The sequence below is a fragment of the Elephas maximus genome, chromosome 5 (genome assembly GCF_024166365.1).
Source record: "Elephas maximus indicus isolate mEleMax1 chromosome 5, mEleMax1 primary haplotype, whole genome shotgun sequence".
In the NCBI taxonomy this organism is placed as follows: domain Eukaryota; kingdom Metazoa; phylum Chordata; class Mammalia; order Proboscidea; family Elephantidae; genus Elephas; species Elephas maximus.
Genome location: NC_064823.1, coordinates 15689027 through 15703345, shown reverse-complemented (window position 1 = coordinate 15703345; position 14319 = coordinate 15689027).

Below are 14319 nucleotides of genomic sequence, written 5' to 3'. Positions count from 1 at the left end.
GACCAGCTGACAGTTTTAGTAATGATGGAATCCTGGAGTAAATTTTGGTTTTCTATTTTTTTTTTTAGTTTGAGTCCGCATTAGAAGGTTTATTTTCTTTGCATTTATAGATTGCTATATATCTACATTTTTTTTAATATGTCTACAATTGCAATTATGATAAATTTACAGGAAAATCTTCACATGACCACATCATGTTAAATGGGTGTTCTACACATGAAATGGGATCGCAATAAAGCATAGGGGTTAGATGAAGAATAGTCTGTTAACAACCAACCTTGAGGAAAGAAATTCCACAGTCTGAGCTTCCAATTCTGACAAGAAATTTAGGTGACTTTCAGACATTCACCTAGAACTCTGACTTCTTCCCACCTTCTTACCCTTTTTGCCTTTGCTCCTGTTGTACTTACAAGTTTGTTGTTTTTAGTTGTTGCCCAGTGATTCTGACTCACGGCAACCCCAAGTGTGCAGAGTAGAGTTGCTCCATAGGTTTTTCAAGGGTGTGACCCTTCAGGAGCAGATAGTCAGGCCTGTCCTCCGAGACACCTCTGGGTGGGTTTGAACTGTGAACCTTTTGGCTAGGAGTTGAGCCCTTAACCGTTTGCTCCACCTAGGGACTCCTTTTAACATAACACTCAAGTAATTGTTGAGTAGATAAATATCGAACCTAATGCAGATCTTAACGTTCTACTCTTTTTTATAGCATTTTTCTTCTCCCCCCCCCCCCCCCTTATAACTTACTGCTGGCCTGGTGGATGGAGATTATGTGGTAAGAAGTTAGGAAATTATTATGACACCCAGAAGTGATGGACCTTCCTAAACCTTGGCTTCTCATTCCTTAGTATTAAGTCCTGTATTACAGTGTTTTACACATTTTAAATGAGGTTTAAAAAAATCCTTATTTTTTTAACCAGTACATTAATACAAATTTGTTTTACCAGATCAGACATGGCAGAGATATGTGAACTATGCAAAATGTCACAGTCCTTTCACTTAAAGTCAGTCCCAGCCCTCAGAAGTAATCATGGTTAGTAATGCTGGGTGTGTCCTTTCAAGACTTTTCTAGGCTCTTCTAAAAGCATATAGCTGTAAATTTTTTTTAAAATAAATAAACTAAAAAAATATTATACTATACACACTATTTTTTTAATTTGCCTTCTTCTTAGACTTTTTAAAAATTCTTGTGATAGAACAGGGTTCAGTCCAGCTTTCCAAGAAAAGCTTCTCTTTTGTTCATTAATTCACTCAACAAATATTTATTGAGTGCTATGTTTTATGGTGTACCTGGCGCTGTTCTGGGTGCCAGGGATATAAAGGGAAGAGGTCCTTGCTCTTGTGGTTGACTTCCCTGGATCAGTACTCATTGTCTCATTGTGGGTATTTGTCACCTACCTCCTGAACGTTTGGAGAACACATATTTTGGTTACTGGTTGAAGCATCTGACTGCAAACCTTCCATGGGGGTACTTTGTATTAAATTCTAAAATTTAATGAGAAACATGTTATCTAATAATGGCTTTGTTGCATACATTTTTGTATAATCTTATGAAGCCAAAAGATGTTTTTTTCTTTGAGTTGAGATGAGAATATATTTTGTTTTGCTGTTGTTGGGTTTGGGTATCACTGATACGCAATATAGAACAGTTATGTTTCTTTTTTTTAATTTTTATTGTGCTTTAAGTGAATGTTTACAAATCAAGATAGTCTCTCATACAAAAATTTATATACACCTTTTTTTTGCTATGTACTCGTAGTGGCTCTCCCCCTAATAAGACTGCACACTCCTTCTCTCCACCCTGTATTTCTGTGTCCATCCAGCCAGCTTCTGTCCCCCTCAGCCTTCTCATCTCTCCTCGAGACATGAGCTGCCCACATGTGTTTACTTGATCTAAGAAGCTCACTCTTCACCAGTATCATTTTCTATATTATAGTCCAGTCCAATTCCTGTCTGAAGAGTTGGCTTTGGGAATGGTTCCTGTCTAGGGCTAACAAACACTTCGGGGACCATGACCTCCAGGGTCTTTCTAGTCTCTGACAGACCATTAAGTCTGGTCTTTTCAGAAGAATTTGAGATCGGCATATCACTGCTCTCCTGCTTCTTCAGGGGTTCTCTGTTGTGATCCCTGTCAGGGCAGTCATCGGTTGTAGCCGGGCACCCTCTGGTTCTTTTGGAGTCAGGCTGATGTAGTCTCTGGTTTATGTGGTCGTTTTTGTCTCTTGGGCTCATAATTACCTTGTGTCTTTGCTGTACTTCATTCTCCTTTGCTCCAGGTGGGCTGAGACCAATTAATGCATCTTAGATGGCATAATTTTTTATTTTTTAGATGGCAGCTTGCTAGCATTTAAGACCCCAGGTGCCCTTCTCCAAAGTGGGATGCAGAATATTTTCTTAATAGATTTTATTATGCCAATTGACCTAGATGTCCCCTGAAATCATGGTCCCCAACCCCCACCCCTGCTATGCTGGCCTTCAAAGTGTTTGGTTTATTCAGGAAACTTCTTTGGTTTTGGTCTAGTCAAGTTTCAGTTCTCAAATGAGTCTCTTAGCAGTAAAATAAGAACAGCAGTTCAGATTCAGGGCCTGGATGAATCAAGTAAAGATGTCACGGGGTTAGAATTTAGTAAATGTAGCTAACAGTGTTTCTATCCTGACTCTGATATCGAGCCTTTGTATAATTAAAAACCTCCTGGAGGCATTTAAGTCCATTCTATCTATACACTGCTAATGAGTCCTGCTTTGCCTTAGTCATGTCCATTGTGTGCTAAAGAAGATTTTTAAAAAGTTTTTTCCAACCCTAATGTCTGCTGTGCTGTTTGAGAAACAAAAATCTTTAACAAAATGGAGAAAATCAAGTTTGGTACCTGCTTAAACAGCTGCTTCTCATTTTACATTGGAAACTCACACTTGCCTTTAACTGAGCACATTGCCTAACTTTAATTTTGGCCCTGTGTGCACATAACACAATACAAGAGATACAAATAATATACTTGTTTTATTTGAGGCATTTCCATCAATCCTATGTTGAATTATAATAATTCCACTTGATAATTTTTGCTAATGTATTAGCATTTGTGTCAATATAACTGATAATTCTTGGTCCACTTACTTTCCAAGATCACTGCTTGGCATTCATTAATTCATTGGCTTTATAGCCTTTTTGGAGCACTGGTGGCACAGTAGTTAAGAGTTATAGCTGCTAACCAAAAGTTCAGGAGTTCAAATCTACCAGCTGCTCCTTGAAAACCCTATGGGGCAGTTCTACTCTGTCTTATAGGGTCTCTAGAGTTGGAATCAACTCAAAGGCAACTTGTTTGTTTGTTTGTTTTAGCTTTTTTGAATTTCATATCCCTTATGAATTTCAAGATTATTTGAAAAATGAAGATAAATTTAAAGGATTGAGAATTTAAAGTTTACCTATGGAGTTTTAGATCTACAGAGTATAATAATTTGGTGATACTTCAGCCCCTGGGTGGCACAAATGGTTAAGCGCTTGACTACTAGCTGAAGTTAGTAGTTTGAGCTCACCCAGATGTATTCAGAAGACAGGCCTGGTGATTTGCTTCTGAAAGTCACAGCCTTGAAAATTCCCTGGGGCACAGCTGTACTCTGACACATGGGGTTGCCATGAGTCAGAATCAGCCAATGACAACTAACAACAAAAACTTCAGGTTAAGCTTTTTTTTTTTCTTTCTTACAGATGAGAAAGCTGAGGTGGTACAGATAGAACCAATAGCTGATGAGAGATGAGACACCTAATTGTGACTGAGCATCACTGGGACACAAACATCTCACCTGGCACTCAACCCGGGTCTCTGTCATCAACACTGAATGTGTGCAATGAGAAAAAGGCTTCCCAATCTTAAATCAGCAGAACTTTACAGAAAACAAGCATAAACTGATAAGTTACACTGCCTTAGGCCTACTACTTTCATTCTTATTCATAACTAACATTTCACACATAGTAAATGCTTGATAAATATTTGCTGAAATGAATTAAATTTATTCAAGGATAAATATAATGTAACACATCTTTCCAAGGCTTTGCCACATTAATATCAATTGAATTTCGCTAGACTGAAATACCAACTATTCAATAGCTAATACCTCTCCTTTGCCCAAAAATTCTGTAATTTCTGGGAGAAGTCAAAGCAGGTGGTTTCCCATATGCTCAAGAATGTGTCACTGTGTGCTGTTTTGCTCTGAGTTAAGAAGTCCTTCTCCTGTCTTTGTCTCCTCTGCCTTCTATTTGAATATTGCCTCACAGGGCAGTGACATGACCCGATAGTGGACAGCTTGTTCTTACGTGAAGCCAAAGATGGTCTATGACCACGGGTGGAGGTCACAGCACTCTCCACATCTCTGGGATTCTTCTCTTCCTGCAGCCTGAGGCACCCCTGCTAGAGAACACAACTAGTAAGTGCAAAACTATTGTGTCTGGTCCAGAGTCTGAAGCTACGGCCCTGTATTGTATGGAGTGAAGCAGTGATATTCCATCCCATGCATCCTCCTGCTCTTTCTGAGGACCATACATTGAGCTACGCATCTTCCATCTTTAGCCAAGGAAACAAAATCTTCACATACACTACTTAAATTGGTTGTTTTAGAGTACGGAAAAGGGAAGAGTTTTTTTCTTTACTTTCAAGAAGTGTCCTAGTCAAAATTCCAGCTTCCGAAATCAACTCATTGCAGTAAAATAACAAGAGTTTTCATTCTATGATATAATTTACACTTTCCCTACACACACACACACACACACACACACACGGAAGCCCTGGTGGCTTAGTGATTAAGTGCTACAGCTGCTAACCAAAAGGTCGGTAGTTTGAACCCACCTGGTGCTCCTTGGAAACCCTATGGGGCAGTTCTACTCTGCCCTTTAGGTTTGCTATGAGTCAGAATCAACTCAAAAGCAGTGGGTTTGTTTTTGGTTTTTTGTATATATATATATATATATGTAGTTTACTTTTTGGTCTAAGATATGCAGTCTTGTTTTGAAAAAAATTTTAATCACTCTTCAACTGTTTGCTATTTTATTAGTGAGGTTTCTTCTGTCATGATGCTGCATTATAAACAACTCCAAAGTTTCAGTGGGTGACAACATCATCTACTTCTTGCTCGTGGGTTTGCAGGTCAGCTGTGGCGCTGCGGAGCTCTGCTGGGCTCAGCAGAGATTAGCTGGGTGTGGATCCAGGTTATATTCAGCTTTGCTCAATGATTCTTCTCATTCTTAAACTTGTGGCTCTACAGGGCATTTTTTTTTTTCATGGCAGATGACAAAGGCATAAGCCAAATCGTGCAAGTACAGTCAATACCTCTGTTTGCGTCACATTCAATAAGATCCCACTAACCAAAGCAAGTGAAGTGGCTATACCCAAAATTAGTGGGGTGAGAACGGATACTCCAGCTACCCTGCTGGAAGGCACTGCAGTCATAAAACAAAAGGCTTAAATGTAATCCTATTATTGGCAGGAGGTGAAGAGTTGAGAGCAGTAATCCATTTTACTACAGTCACCAATAATGACAATGACAATGGTGATGAACTTTTTTTTTTTTAACCCCTGCTTTTGATATTAAGCTCTATTTACCCCGAAATTTTTATCCTTAACGTTAATTTGTAGTCGGTTGGCCTTATAGTAGCTTCTCTTTTGTGAGAAATTAAAAGAACATTTTTAGGAAAAGTAAACTTCTAAATAAAGAGAGAAGTACATAGGAGGTGTCCCGGGGTGATGCGTCACTGTCAAAGTGGAAAAGGGACTTCGAGAGTCACTTTTAGAGTGTGACAGTCAGGATGATGTCTTGCCTAGCTGCATTGATCTTATGCTTTAATATTAGGGAGAGGAGACTGAGTTCTTCAATGAGAAAATTTAAAGACCCTTGTTTAAAAAAACAAATTAACAATACAATCCGCAGGGTTGTTTTTCTTCAATAACAAGAGTATGTCATATGTGAGGTAAAGGTTTCTTCTTGCCACTCTGTGGCCACTCTTGCAGCCACTTGAAAAAGAAGCAGAAAAATTCTACATGTGACCTAGAGAAGGACGTTGTGATCCAGCAAACACGGATAACAGTAGGCAGTTCAGTAAGTGAGAGGACTGGCTTTGGTACAAACACAGACCTCATAGTTGAGAAGAGAATGTAAGGGAGGGGTTGTACTGCTACTGTGACAGTTTTCATTAAGGCTAATGTGTTTGCGTTTGGGGAGACCTGGTGGCTCAATGGTTAAGAGCTCAGCTGCTGGCCATAAAGGTCAGCAGTTCGAATCCACCAGCCACTCCTTAGAAACCCTATAGAGCAGTTCTTCTCTGTCCTATAGGGCAGCTATGAATAGAAATCAACTTGATGGCCACAGATTTAGCGCGTTTGGAGGAGTTGTGGTTTATGTTTTCATATTATTATTATAATTATTGTTATTATTATAATTTATCATTATTGTTTACATAGTAGTGTTTTACCTTTATTAATATGACAGAATGGTGAATTCAAAATTCTTTTGTTCATAAAAGGAATATGGTTACCTAATTCAATTTCCTTTGCTTAGGCTAGATAAAGGAAACAAAATTGAATTTGTCTTTAGGAAACAAGGATGAATGATAACTTAACTGATCAATGAAAAATTATTACCATTTGGATAAGAATACTCCCAGAGTACAAAAGTTTGCTTTGTCTTTCTAAGTTTTTATGTTTCCGTAATATGCTACATAAGTACTAGAGTTTATTCATTGCTATTGGGTTAGAATAAAATAAAAGTTATACTGTCAGCGCCATAGAATTGTATTCCAATACTTTTCACTACCTGAGGGACTTTCCACAGGCTGTGAAATTCTCAATAAAATTGTAAACCTCATTGAATTGTCTCACAGTGAGTTTTATATCAATAAAACCACAATTTCATTGGCAAGTGTTGGCCAGCAAAAATGGGAATCACATTGATTTACATTATCGTTGTTTAATATCCTTTAACAGACATTGTCTCCTAAATTCTTTCCTCAAATAGCTTTCTTCTTGCTCTAAACTCACCCTTTCTTTGAGACTTTATTTCTTAGGGATCTCATCTTCTTCCATGGGTTAGGCATCACCACCACCAAAACCAAACCTGTTGCCGTTGAGTCAATTCTGATTCACAGTCACCCTACAGGACAGAGTAGAACTGCCCCATAGAGTTTCCAAGGAGCACCTGGTGGATTCAAACTGCCGACCTTTTGGTTAGCATCTGTAGCTCTTAACCACTACGCCACCAGGGTTTCCTAAGGCATCACAGAAACCTAAAATTGTGTCTTCAGACCTGTATTTTATCTCCTTAACACTCTCCTGTGAATATCCTATACGCTACTGAAACCTGGCCACTTAAAAAGCAAATCCTTTCACTTCCTATTCCCAGTATTTCTCAAACCATGCTTTTCTTCTTGACTTTCATTTTAGTCCGTAGGTCTAGTTTTTTAAACTTGGGTTTACCATCCGTCTCCTACTTTCTATATGTTTAATCAAATTAAATTCCAACTGTATAATGTATCAATATTTTATTCCCACATTTCCATTTTTGGTCCATTTCCTCTACCGCAGAGCTTAATTCTTGAGTTCTTTGAAAAGTCCTTCAAAATGTAATTCTCAGGATTAGGTATCTTGCCTTCTTAATCCATCCTTAATACTCTGCTGCCAGATTCATCTTCCTAAAGTACAGAATTTCTGCTACTCAATCTTCACCTATCTTTGGAGTTCCACATCATATGCCATTAGTTCCCATTACAATTCTTTTTTTAAGTCATAAGCATAGACAGTCATGCCCTGCATAACCTCCATTTGGACAATGTCTGACCACATGTATGTCTATGGTCCCTGGCTATAAATGTCTGACTTATGTTCAACCCTTAATTATGAAACAATCCCTGTAAAATCTATTATATTAAAAATTTGAGTTACATACAATGGTTCATAATAACAAATGGTCACTACTTTGCAACATGCATCAAAACATTATTATCACTGTATTATTAGATTAGAGATGTTTTAGTGTATCTGGAAGTGTTTCTTAATGTTTTTTTATGCATAGAAAACAAAAAAAAACCAAATCCATTGTCATAGAGTGGATTCGGACTTACAGTGACCCTATAGGACAGAGTAGAACTGTCCTATAGCGTTTTCAAGGAGCACCTGGTGGATTCGAACTGCTGACTGTTTGGTTAGCAGCCATAGCACTTAAACACTATGCCACCATGGTTTCCATGATAGAAAGGTACACTATAGAATATCTACTAAGACAAACATTTGACTAACTGACATTAGATATGAACTAGATCTAACTATTCCAATTTATCTACAAATTTGACTTCCAGACAGATTTAGGAACAGAACACTTTTGTAATCCAAGGAGTGCCTGTATATAGCATGGTGTTCCCACGATGTTCAAATCACATAACATCCTATTTCACAGACTGTATTGTAGACATTAAGCAATGAATAACCATGTATTCCCTTTGTCATGTGAGTTTCCTTATAAATTTTACCCCTCAAACAGTATATCACCCATGATTAGTCTTTTCTGAAATGTGCTAAATTTTGTGTTTGTTTCCTTGTTTCTTCCTACCAGACACAAATTGAATGCCTCCTGATACCAAAGATGATGAGTTAATCATCTTTCTATCCCATGCCTTAAGTTGTATATAGAAGATGAGCAGTAAATACTTATTAAATTTAGTCACTGACTCTATTCAGGCCATGTGGATTCTCAATTTATTTTCTAGCAAAGAAATAGTCAAAAATTTTTTCCAATGATTATGCAATTGAAGAATTACCTAAGGTCATAGCTTTACCCCAGAACACAAATGCTCACAAATCACTATTGATAATCTTTTGTTTTGATTTATTGAAAAGCATTTTTTCTCCTAAACTGAGGAAGACCTTAATGTCCTCTGTTAGGATAAACTGTCCACTAAAAATACTGGAGGCTGTTTTCAATGAAGAACTAAAATATTGGATCAGAAGTTCCTGTCATTATCAGACTTAGTGTAAGTGCCTTTTAAAGAGTATGTGTCTCACTTATCTTTTTAATGAATTAATTGGTATGGTTATTGATATTGAAAATGCTGTATTTTTGGTAAAACAGAATGAGGCATTCTAGTTTGCTATGAAGTGAATAAAACTTCAATTAGCAGAAAATAACAGGAAGACACATAGTTTATGTACCCAATAATTTTGTAGCTAAGTATCTTCCACATTTTCTGTTTTCTATTTCTCTTTATTACCCAGTTTAAACCAACTTGCACTATTTTCACCCACAAAAGCTAGGAAACATGTGCTGAATCTTGCAAGTATCTCTGCTATGAAAATAAAAGTAAGTACAGTTCATCTGAGATGATCTGTTTTTTTTTTTTCTCACATTTTTAATTTTTTTATTGAAATGATTTACAATTCATTTTCTTTTAAGTCCAGGCTAAACCTCTTCCCAGTCCTGTTATTGTGCCTCCTTATTCAGAAGAAGTCACTATTCTCAACGTTGTGTCATCATTTTCTTTTCTTTATGTTTTTAACACAAACTTTGCATCACTAAGGGAATCATGCTGTATGCACTCCTCTGTAATTTTTTTTTCATTCAACATTATGTGCTTGACATTCATTCATGCCGTTCTTCATGTTTTGTATTCTTCATACATTCCAGATAAGAGGATCTCTTATATTTTCTTAGCTGTCCTTTGGTTAGATGATTCCAGTAGTACATACTCTCCCTCAGCTTCTGTCTCATGAATTGGCATTAAATAAACCATGAAAGCCTGGTGCTAAAATGAACAATTCAACAATTAAAGAGACAGAAAATAGAGATAGGATATTTACTGTATTTCATAATAATTGCCTCCATTATTCTAAATCTCCTAACAACAGCAATAAAATATTTTAGTAAGAGTTTGCAGATGCAATAGAAATTTAATTTTCTTCTGAGAAAATGCAACTTGTTCATAACTCACCAGAGCAGAATAGGCTTATAAGTTATTTAATACTTCTTGTGATAAAATTGGGGCACAGAGCAATTTATTTTCCCTTTCAATGCTGTAGATGCACACAGAGCAAAATAATTGAAGCAAAAATTAAAATATATAAGTTACAAATTGTTATATGGGGAAAATATAGTCTTAGTTGATGGTTTCAAAATTATAGATATGAATATCTATCTCTGTTTGCATCCTCATCATGTAAAGGGCTTTGTTTATGGTCATATCTGAGCAGGAAATGCCTACACAAGTATGCTGAGTAAACGGGAATCAACTGTAAATATGCTGCCTTCTCTCCTCACCACCCATCTCTGTTTGTCTGTCTGTGCTGGCTCGCCTGTTGCTATGTTGCTGGAAGCTATGTCTCCAGCAGTTTAAATACCAGGAGGGTCACCCTCAGTGGACAGGCTTCTGCAGAGCTTTCAGACTGAGACTGGCTGGGAAGAAGGGCCTGGTGATCTAGTTCTGAAAATTAACTAATGAAAATTCTATACATCACAACAGAATATTCCAATATAGCACTGGAAGATGAGATTCTGGGTTGGAAAGGCCATTGTCAGTGAGTTGATCCTGACTCACAGCTATGAGTCTGGATTGGAAGGCACTCAAAATACACAGTAGCTGCAACGATGGGCTCAGACATACCAATGGTTACTGAGAGGGCAAAGGACTGGTGACACAGGGTCACAATTAGTCAGAACCGACCTGATGGCAATTAACAACAACAAGCACACTCTCATGCCAGTTGTTGGTGCTGTTGTCAGTTGCCTTTGAGTTGATTTTGACGGTAGTGATGCTAAAAACCTTACATGTGGGACGTGCTTTTCAGGGAATCACCTTTGCCCTCAGCCCCATTTTTCTTGAAGAACTGCTTTTACCCAGTGTTGTCCAATTTAAGTTACAAAATTTCAGCAGCTAGTTGAGAAACATAATTTCCGCATTGCCATTTTCACTGTTATTGACTTTAGTGGAAGTGATGTTGCCGTACATGTAGAGTTTAATTACGTTTTAAAAAACATTTTTAAAAATAAAAATCATGGAAATTTTTTCCAATAGAACAAAATAACATTTCCTCATAATCTTGAAACTCATTGGTAACATTTTAATGTATTTTATTCCAGTCTTTCTGTTATGTATGTACATATACATAAATATGACCGTACTTCACAATTTTGATTAATACTTGCATTTTTCAGATTATATCAGTATTGGAAATTCTCCCATGACTCTAATTCTAGGAAAAAAAAAAAAATTAATGGGCACATAACAATCCCGTGATAAATACACACTAATTCCTCTGTCCATTCTCCTGTAATGAGGCATTAGTGTTTTTTGCTAAGTTTTTGTTATTATAAATTGTGTTGTAATGAGTTAACTTTTAAGGAAATTTAACTTTATATAAACCATACTAAAATGTCTTCTTTCAAAGTATACCATATTGAAACTCTATGGGGCAGTTCTACTCTGTCCTATAGGGTCACTACGAGTCAGAATCGACTCGACGGCAATGGGTACCTAGTTTATAGTTCTTATAGAAAACCCATTGCTGTCCTGTCAATTCCAACTCATAATAACTGTATAGGACAGAGTCAAACTGCCCCAGGGTTTCCAAGGCTATAATCTTTGTGGAAGCACACTGCTACATGTTTCTTCCATGGAATGGCTGGTGGGTTAGAACTGCTGATCTTTTGGTTAGCTGCCAAGCGCTTTAACCTCTGTTCCACCAGGGCTACTTTTTTACAGCAAAACAGGTCTTTCTTATTAATTATTCAGCTTAATAGCCTAAAAAAAAAACCTCTTGAAAAAATTCAACATTTTAAAATTTATAACTTTTCCTTCCTCTTAAAATAATATTTTATAAGATATTTTACTTACAAATGAAACTACTTGCTACTTTTAAAACTTCAGTCCTTTTCTCAGTTTTCTGTTCTGTTCATCTATCTTTTTTGTTTTGTTTTATGACTGTTGAATGCCTTCCTTCTAAAATGTCTTTCCTTCTTTGTTTCAGTGATACTCTGGTGGCGTAGTGGTTAAGAGCTATGGCTGCTAACCAAAAGGTTGGCAGTTTGAATCTACCAGGCACTCCTTGGAAACCCTGTGGGACAGTTCTGCTCTGTCCTATAGGGTGGCTATGAGTCGAAATCGACTTGACAGCAATTTTTTTTTTTTTTTTTTGTATACTATTTAAGTTGACTTCCTACATCTAGGGCCATATTTTGATTTCTTCCCTCTTAGATCTTGGCCAGTCCCCAAGACGTAGTACTCAGTCCTCTCTGGTCTTCCCCATTTGAGAAACTTCTTCTTCCTATAGAGTTCAGCAACAATTGTCATATCAATTATTTGTTCACACATAGCTTATTTATTACTATAAGGAAAGACTTTTGAATCAGGGAATATACTAGATGATTTTTTCCTTATTTCATATATTTAATACAATACCATTACCACTACTGCTAGTAATAATAGCAATGCTCACTGGCCATTCACTATATATGCCTAATATTGTACAAAGCACTTTGCTTGCATTTGTCATCTAAATTAACCTTCACAAATTTCTATGAGATGAATATTATACTCTTTTCACTAATAATGTAAGTTCTCAAGGTGCTAAGTAATTTGCTAAGGTATATAGGACCTCTGGTGGCATGGTGGTTAAGAGCTCAACTGCTAACAAAAAGATCAACAGTTAGAATCCAGCAACTGCTCCTTGGAAACCCTATGGGGCAGTTCTACTCTGTCCTATAGGGTTGCTATGAGTCAGAATTGACTCCATGGCAACAGATTTGGTTTGGTGACAGACACTAAGGGGCAGATTTAACCTATTATAGTAATCAGTACATTTCAAACCAGACATAGTGTACAGAGCATTACTATACTTACAAATAGTTTATTTGTAAGTCAGTCATTTGCTTCTTAATGCATAGTACAAAATTCAATATAGATTTTCACCATGGAGTTTCGCAATGATCCAGAGAAAACAATTCAGAATTCAAAACTAAAACGTGAAATGATATTTTCCTTGTTAAGCCGAATCCAAACCAAAACCAAACCCACTGCTCTGAAGTCAATTCTGACTCATAGTGACCCTATAGGACAGAGTAGAACTGCCCCATAGAATTTCCGAGGCTGTAAAACTTTACAGAAGCAGACTGTCACATTTTTCTCCCACGGAGAGGCTGGTGGATTTGAACTGCTGACTTTTTGGTTAGCAGCTGAGCGCCTTAACCACTGTGCAACCAGGGCTCTTTATGTTGAGCTTAAATGGTCCCTTAATACCGTACCTGGGTACATCTCTTTCTAACTTGGAAACCATGTTTTTATCAGCCCAGTTTATTCCTCCTTGCCCTCCTCAGCCAGTGTGGCCTGGATAGTGGAATTAGTGTTGGTGTTGAAGAGTTTTGGTGATGGGTAAACTACAAAGCCACAGATCTCCAGTTGTGTAGAACTGTGGGGCCCAGTGCTTCTCAGCAACATGAACCCATTCCAGGAAAAATATTCTGTCTTGGGCTATCTACCTCCTCGATCATATCTTTTGTTCACTTCCTATGGTTTCAGAACTTCTCTTTCTTATGCTTCTTCCATCTTCGTTGTTACTTTTTAACTAAGATTTCTCTCCTGCAGAAGACGGCATCACAATTATTCTCCTGAATGCAAAAGAACCATATGGTTTTTTTGAAGGTTTTCTTACAGCCTGATTTTCTTTTCTGTTAGCAACAAATGACCAACAACAATAATTTTTTTTTTTTTTAAGTGGACAGAAATCTAATCTGGGAATGAGGAAGTCCTATGTCTATATTCCTAGGCAGTGCCATCTACTTGTTGAAAACATGGGCTTTGAGTGCGGACTTGGCTTCCAGTTCCAACTATGCTGCTGGAGTAAGCTGTGTAACCGTTCAGAGACTCAGTTCCCCCCTGTTTAAAACATAAAAAGCTGTAATATCCAGCTATATGTCTATCAAAATATTCAATTAGTGTCTTTGTTTTGTACCAATGAGCAAAAGGGGAAAAAGGAAAATGAATAACACAATATTGTTACTAGGAGTGTGGGGTAATATTCACTTACTCAGCCAGCAGAGGGTGCTATAGGGAACATAGATAAGGTCATAACTGCTGCACATTAACGTCAATAAATATGTATAGTTAGATTGATTTAAAGTTTATTAGTCAAAAATAATCATTGCATTCATAAGTAGGAAGTGTCTTAAAACTGTCATTAACCTTGTCAAATTGCTAAATTTGAAAAATGCTGGAACAATTTTCACTTCAAATATCAGGTTATTTTCTTGATCCTTCTCTGCAAGCTTTCTCTTCATAGCTGGTTGCTGAACTACGCATTACCT